The sequence below is a fragment of the Anas platyrhynchos genome, chromosome 1, assembly GCF_047663525.1.
Source record: "Anas platyrhynchos isolate ZD024472 breed Pekin duck chromosome 1, IASCAAS_PekinDuck_T2T, whole genome shotgun sequence".
In the NCBI taxonomy this organism is placed as follows: domain Eukaryota; kingdom Metazoa; phylum Chordata; class Aves; order Anseriformes; family Anatidae; genus Anas; species Anas platyrhynchos.
In genome coordinates, this window is record NC_092587.1 from 60,601,444 (window position 1) to 60,609,597 (window position 8,154).

Genomic DNA, 8,154 nt, shown 5'->3' on the forward strand with positions numbered 1-8,154 from the left:
CTGTGGCTGGCTTCTGAATTCCAATGGCAAGATGCTTCAAGGCCAAAGGAAGACAATGAAAACAAAACTGACAAAACTGACATTTATTATTGTGGTTTTTTTTTTTTTTTAAATGTTTACTGAGTCTTCTGCATGCCTGGCATCAAAGAGGAAAGAAGAGTGCAGAGGCAACAGAAGGAAAAGTGATACTGGCATGGTTTGCTGGACAGGAAGAATTCCTTACAGAAGGAGAGGGGAGTGAATTTGTATGTGCAGCAGGTCTTGTTGTTAAATGCAGAAACTGAAGCAAGACTTCAATTCACTGTGGCTCCTTGGTTTGTCTGCTTAGAAAAACAACATTCCCCTTGGACAAATCTCTGCTACGCTCACTTGGTCTAATCTGCCTGGACAGAGGAGCTCAGCAGGCCGCTGGAAATTTCACAGAAAAAGCAGCCAGACCAGGCAGAAAGTGCGTGAGTGGAGCCCTCCTCATTTCCACCCAGCTTGCCCTGACCTGACTCTTCCAGGGGTTATGGAAAGCAGCCGTGCCTGTGTGTGCCGTGGGGGCTGTGCAGGTATTGCCTCTGCAGCTCGAAAGGAGATTTCAGCATCCTCCACGCCCTGGATCCTTCAAGGCAGCGCAGAGGGGATCAGCATGGTTTGGTTGCTTCCAGGCACTCACATAAATATCACAGGGGTGGCCTGTGCTCAGTGCTCTTTGTTGTTAAAACAATTGCTTCTTATTTTGATTTCTGGCTATTACATCTCACTGGCTGTATCCCTCAGCTGTGAAGAACATCAGTCTGAAGACTCCTCAGCAACTTAAAATTTCCTACAAATGAAAGGTTCTGCTAACCATGCCTTCTGAGAGAGGTGCAGTTTCCTGACTGGAGTAAAAGGACCCTGCCCGGAGAGAGGCAGGATGACCTGGTTGTTAAAATACCAAATACGAAGTGTTGTGTGGATTCCCAGTGCCATGGGAGATGCCCTGTGACGAGGCAAGTCCAGCCTTGGCCTTACAAGTTTCTTGTCAGCTCTGGCAAAATGCTGAATCTCAGAACTGAGTGCATGAAGTTAGATACTAAACTTAAATGTCTCGTCGTCTGACAAGGTGGAAATGTGACGGAGTCACACGAATTGCCTCAGAGCTTGGCCTCAGAGCGTAACGAAGCAGCCCTGCCCAGGCAGCCCGGGGAGATCTGTGCTGCAGGGGGTGCAAGAAGCCTGCCGGCAGCCTCTGCCTGTCACCATGCATGGTGCTTGCCAGCCAAGAGCTGTGGTGACTTCACTAACCTTTGGTTAGGATGGTTCTTTATTTTGACATTCTTTCCCTTCTGCTCCCAGTAAGATACTGAATAACATCCCACAGCTACACCTTGCACGGGTCTTGCTGCTTCCTCTGTTGTGGCTGCAAGTTCCTGAGCCGTTCCATTTGCTGACTGGCTGCAGTCAGGTCACTTCATTATTGCTAGGTCACCTTGGCTGGGTCATGGCTAAAGGAATTGGAGGGTTATTCAGCTCAGGCTTTAATCAGCTCCCCTCTTTCTCCCCAGCCCTTTAACTAAAACATGCCTTTTAGCACAATAGCATTGCTTTTGCCTTCCGTACCACCTCACAGCTGCAGAGGGTGCGTGCTCTCAGCTGCTTATCACTGCTGTAGCAGTTCACAGCCTGGGTGTCCCCTCCTGGTACCACACTGTGCGGTGTGGTAGCAGAAAGGTCACTGTGTGCGAGCCCATAAATCACGTGTAAGCACGAGGTACAGGCTGCCAGCTGTACCAGCACAGCAAACTCAGGCTCAGCCCTCAACTGCTGCAGTGGTTTGCCATATACTGTACTGTTACATGAACCCAAGGAGCACGCCTGCAAGTGTTTGCAGTCACGATGGAGGACACATCCATCGGGTTTATGGGCTCGTGTGGACACAGCACTGCACCTCCATCGCCCAGTCCGACTTTGGCTTCCAGCTCAGCTTTTTGATAAGGGCCATTTTCCAGTAAACCCATTGCTATTCTGCAACCTATCGGTGATGCTGCAAGCTGCTCCTGCTGGAGTGGTACATAATTAAGCAATAATTTATATTCTGTGCATGTATGCACAGAGCAATAAAGTGTTCTCAAGAGCTGTGTGCTGCTGAGGCGTTTAATCCATGCACAGAAGGAGTTTACTGCAAAGCTGCTCCCTCCAAAAGGCTTTTGTCATCACTGTGTTGGGAGGGAATTTGGTTTATTCTTTAATAATTTCATTTGATTGTGATATAATTTAAATAGGTAATGGTACACAATCCACTTTAGGATCAGACCCCGTTTTATTTGTTTGTTTGATGTACCTTGAAAACAATAAAAGCTAGCAGGGCAGAGAGAAACTAAAGACGGTCTTGTTTCACTTATGAAATTTTTTTTCCTATAACCCTATAATGAAAAAGTTATGATAATTAAATAAACAGCACTTCTTCCAAAGACGTTATTAGCCAGGAGTTGCCATCAATGGCAGCCACTAGAAATACTTGAAAAGGAGGAGAGTCGCGTGTATTTGAGAGCTGCTCGGTTTCAGAGGACGTCTTAAAATCCTTACCTTTGTGTTTTTCTTTTTATCTACTAGTGTTTATAAGTAATACTTGACATCTCTGTTTCTGCAAAAAACAGAAGGGGAAAAGAATCCATTTTTTGGTTTGTTTATTTTATACATCTGACAGCACTGTGAGCCCGTGAGTCATTTCTGCCTGTTGCTGCGGGAAGGGAGGGAATGTGTCTCCCCGTCAGACATGGAGGAAATGTTTTCTAAATAACAAGAAAATGATTTGTACAGAGCCAGGGATCTCAGAGGGGGGCGTGGTGCCGGGAACATTTTAATTACTGGCTTTTGGGATCTCCCTTGACTTCACACAGATGATGCTTCCTGAAGGGGAGGAGAACCACCAAAGAGAAAATTCCCTTCCCTTCCCTTCCCTTCCCTTCCCTTCCCTTCCCTTCCCTTCCCTTCCCTTCCCTTCCCTTCCCTTCCCTTCCCTTCCCTTCCCTTCCCTTCCCTTCCCTTCCCTTCCCTTCCCTTCCCTTCCCTTCCCTTCCCTTCCCTTCCCTTCCCTTCCCTTCCCTTCCCTTCCCTTCCCTTCCCTTCCCTTCCCTTCCCTTCCCTTCCCTTCGCTAGCACCACATGAAACACACCCCTGTAAGGCACTCAGTTAACCAGCCGCCCTTAGGCTCACCTTGCTGTGCAGGTGTGGGCGGAGGACATGGCTTTGGGGATGGTTCAGAGGGCGCTAGCGTGAGGCAAAATTCAGAGGTATTTGGATGGGTGCTCTGAGTCTGCTTGTACTGAGCTCAGCACAACCAATCCATTTACAAGCGCTTCTGTTCTCCCCTGGAGGTGAGGGCTGAACGCTGCAACCAGAAGCACTGCAGCCCCTCGCACAGCCAGGCTGGTTAGAAAGAAAAGGGATGATTACCACATAAAAATAAAACTCCTTGCAGCGGCCCACAGCTCCGTGTGCTGAAATCATGCTTCAACCCAGCGACAGCAAAGGGCTGTGACTCATAGCCAGAATTAGGCTCAGACCAACAACGATGTTACTTGTCCCAGCTGGAGATGTGACCACACGTCAAACAGCGGTTCCTGCAGTGCAGACGTGGCCTGACACGGAGTTTCATCCCTCACCCGTCTGTAGCATTTTGCAGTGACATGTGAATGTCCTTTGTCAGGAGCGCCGCTGTTGCCTTGTCTCGCTCATCAGTGTTTCAGGAAGGATGATAAGGCATAAATCCCATCACAAGGAACTTGGTGCCTTCTGCTCTCTCCGGTTGCTGAAGGCGATGGTCTTTATCTCCCCCGTCCAGCTCACGCACCGGCGCATCCCCAGTGAGCCCTTATTGCCTCCTGTCATGCACACTGTGCGTGCCAGTGCCACGGCCCAGGCGCTGTGCCGTGCCTCACCAGCCTTCACGTCCCATTGACTGGAGTTATGGAAGGGTTTTTGACAGGGAAAGAAAAGTTTGTATTGCCGCTGCTGCTCTGGCTCATCAGTACCTGTTGGGTGTACCTCACGGACTGCAAGAGCCTACCAGGAAAGCTAATAAGGGCTCCATTTATTTTCTGAGGGAGGAAGAGCCTCAGGATCGGGGATGTTCTTGACTTGTTGCACTCCTGGTGCCATGCCCACAGTGCAGGAAGTGTCCTGGGCAGGAGTGACAGCCTCCCTCCTTCTGCTGTCTGAGCTCGGTGTCTGTCTGGTTTAAGATAAGCACCACACAGCCGTTCAGTCCCAGCCCCTTTGTCTATGGACCACCCCTGTGAAATATCCGTAAAATGCCTATAAAATGTCCCCTGAGTACTTTTGGTCCATGGCTTAGTGGATCCTTCTATAGGACTTGCTACAACATGCACCTCAAATCATGGGTCACAACAGTTTAAAGGCGTATCTATTACATCCACCCCTTGTCCTTTTGACCAATTTAACATCGCAATGAACTCCTGTCCTCACTCAGCTCCAGCCTGGGCTTGTCCATTGGCCACAGTCCCTCAGAGGTGTACCCGCTCTGCCATGGCCTTATCCATTGGTCACAGACCCTTCAGAGGTCCCTTCAGACACCTGCTGTGCTGTGGTCTCCTCCACAGCCACAGCCACTTCGAGGTGTCCCGCTGTGTCCCAATCCACAGACATGGACACTGCAAGGTGTACCTGCTATAGCACGGACTTCCCCACCTTACAGGTGCTTCAAGGCTACTTTGCTCTGGAGTGGACTTACCAGTGGCCAGAGAGGCCTCAGGCTGTCAGTGCTCCCATGTGGACACATCCACAGGCCTCAGTCCCTCTGACCTGAGTTCAGGCTGAAGTTCCAGCCTGTGCACAGCAATGCCCTGGCTGTTGGCCAGCCCAGGCGGATGGTCACAGCTGTTACCAAAATGTTCCTGGGCACGGCAAAGCACAGTGATAAGGGGTTAAAAGCAGCCACTAACAAGCACTGGACTCTAACATACAGAACGACAAGCAAGCCCAGCCCTGTGACAAGCACAGGAGCCTGCCAATAGGCAGCTAAACGCCTGTAAATTTGGTCTAGCACACTGCACACTCCAGTCAAATCTGTCATCATCTTGAACCCTTTGGGCCCCACACTGGGTGCCTGAAAGAACTGTGGTGGTTTAGTGCCTCATAAGCAGCTGACCACCATGCAGCTGCTTGCTCTCCCCAGGTGGGATGAGCAGAGAACTGGGAAGGTAAAAGTGCAAGAACTCACGGGCTGAGACAAGGACAGTTTATTAGGAAAAGCAAAAGGCATGTGCACAAGCAAAGCAAACCAAGGAGTTCAGTCGCTGCCTCCCCTTGGCAGGCAGGAGTTCAGGAAAGCAGGCCTCAGCACATAGAATGGTTTCTTGGGAAGCCAAACGCCATCACCCTGAATCCTTCTCCACCCCCTTCCTCCTCCTTTACCCCAGCTTTGTTGCTAAGCATGACACCACATGGTGTGGGCCAGCTGTCCTGGCTGTGTCCCCTCCCAGCTCCTGGTGCACCCCCAGCCCCTTGCTGGTGGGGCAGCACGAGGAGCTGATGAGTCCTTGGCTCTGTGTGAGCACTGCTCTGCAACAACTGAAACATCAGTGTTATCACCACTATCTCCATCAAAATCCCAAACACCACATAATGTGAGTCTCTGTGAAGAAAATTAACTCCATCCCAGCCAAAGCCATGACAGTGGTGTACCCATCCTAGCAGCAGCTGTATTTCCAAGGACAAACTCTCTTTGTTACTTCCACCCATGCCTCTTTTGCTGTGATGGCCAACGACTGTAAAGTTTGGATGGAAAATCTTTTATGTTATGATTGCCAGTTCATGAGGAAAAGCTACTGAGCGGTCACAAAGCAGTAACAGTAGTCAGTTTCCATCAGCAACCCTCCTGTTGAGAGGCGAGATTAACTGGAAGTGCTAGGCCGTCCTTGCTTGGCTGAATACAAACAACACATAGGATTCGTATAACAGCCACAATGATTCTCCAGTGGTATTAATTGGCATTTTTGTGTCTGTAATGAATAGCACCATAGGGATGCTGATAAACCTGTGCCCGTAGTGCTGTACAAGACATCCTGCAGAAGCACGGGGTGCAAATGGTGGAGAACCATGCAATGCATCCTCTGACATCGTGCATGGCAGTCGCTATTTATCATCATGGGATTAGCACTTTCTCCACTGAAGGGGCAGGACATGAGCAGCCTTTTTTAAGGCAGCCTCATGCTCGTGATACTCTTTGTTCTCTGTGGTTGTTACTCATTCTTCTTTGTTGTCTGTTCGCTACGGAGCAGAATCTCCCCAGCAAGGTGGAGTGCCAATGTATTGGGGCATTGTGCAAATACAACGGGTAAACAACACTCCTTGCATTGAAGAGCTTGTAGTCAAAATAGCCAAGACAAAGCGTGAAAGCATGGGGAGTATTTGAAATCTGAAGTTATTTTCTTCCCTTTTGTACTTACCAAATGCAGTTTCAGTCTGGCCGCACAGATTTTCCCACCCACCTCTCCTAACAATCATGTATTTCAAGAGAAGTGAAATTATCATGTTCCTGCTAGAAAAGAAAGGCCTTTCATGTCATTTTCTAACCCTTTGAAACAAGCCATGGAGCTTGGTTTAGAGCACAGTGGCTCTGAGGGATCATTTTTCCCTGGTCTGACAACGCACTAGCCATGTTGACATGTCACACAAGGACAGACGTGTTCCTGCCAGACAGCTTCACATTGCTGGATAACCTCAGTGACATGTTAAAACACGGAGGGTTTGTGGTTTCTGGTCAAACAACTCGATTTTTGAGTACGGGATTCTGGGAGAGAGGCTCCCATTCCTCCTGCTCTGCGCTTCAAAGTGGTACAGGACATCTCTGAAGACAGCTGCAGAGCCTGGGGTCTCACAAGGCTCTAGCAAAGTCCATGGCACTGATCGCAGGCTAATTGGGTGCCGAGGTGAGGTAATAAGGCAGTCTTTATTTATACAGGCGCAGTATCTACCACAGCAGCTGTCTGGTCCAGACTGGTACCCCGTGGCATTATCGTAATGCGAATGTTTATGAGCAGTGCTCGACGGGCCATCTGGCAGCCATACATAGCATTAGGGGAGGCACCCCAAGCTCCCATATCCCCTGTCCTTTGCAACAGAGAGTGTCTGCAAGTGGCAAATGGCAAACACAACGGAGGAGAAATGAGAGTGCAAATAGACAAGGGAGGCAGCGGTCAGAAGAGGGAACAGAGAGGGATGTGGCAGCGGGCTCACAGCTCGTCCATGACAGAGATTTGCACGGAGATCCTAGGCCTGTAGGGTGTGCCTACTAAATAAGGGAGATGGGTGTGGTAGGAAGGCCAAACATTTTTGGTGGTATATGTGTTTGTACAAATGCCCCCAGTTTCTATGCCTAGTTCCAGGAGAATTTACCGCAGAGTCTTACCCGTGCCTTCAAAGGGGAGTGTAAAATCCATTTCTCCGATGTAACTGCAACTGAAAAGAGCAAAGCAGCAGAGAAACAAAAGGAGAAGAGGTGCAGGAGAGAAGCAGGAGCAGGGGCAGGAAGGGGTAAAGGAGGCGAAGGTACCAGAAGAAAACAGCTTGTTGCTCTTTTCAGAGGCAGAGCATGAATTCCTTTGGGGATTTCACTACCTTAGGGCAGGACCAAGAAGACTAGGCCACTCCTCACCAGCAGCCTTTAGCAAACAGAGGTCTGACGGGACATGCTGTACAGGTAACACACACAGCACGCTATTATTTGTGCACGAACAGTATGTGTGTTACCCTACCACCAGTCCTTAGGCCGCCATTTGTGCCGAGGGCCTTCCGTCAGTTGAAGGAGGCCTACATGGGGAGGAATTAGAGAAGAAAAAATAAGGAACCAACTTTGTGTTTACTGCGGTTGTTATCTCCTGAGATAGGTGCACAGAGTCTGTAGCTATCCATTATTTGGTGTGTAGGTGGCAGCCGTGACATTTCAGGAGCCCGGAGTTTAACTGTGTTGAAGCTGGAGGCCAAAGAGCAAAATTAGACTCGTCTGGATGGGCTAAGGTTCAGCCTCATCTGATGCGTGTGGCTTTCCAAAACTCTTACAGCTTGACAGAGTTATGAAGCCTGTCCTGGCAGTGCTCTCAGGAAGGAATGAAATATTGCTGTGGAGATGGAAAACAAGGACAGGATGCTTTGAAGATTTCCCC

At 49.4% G+C, this 8,154-nt stretch overlaps 1 protein-coding gene across 4 annotated transcripts in view; it reads left to right on the forward strand.

Moving 5' to 3' along the window:
- Positions 1–8,154, forward strand: part of TMEM178B (transmembrane protein 178B) — a 214,405-nt gene that overhangs the window by 183,575 nt on the left and 22,676 nt on the right. The window lies entirely within an intron of this gene.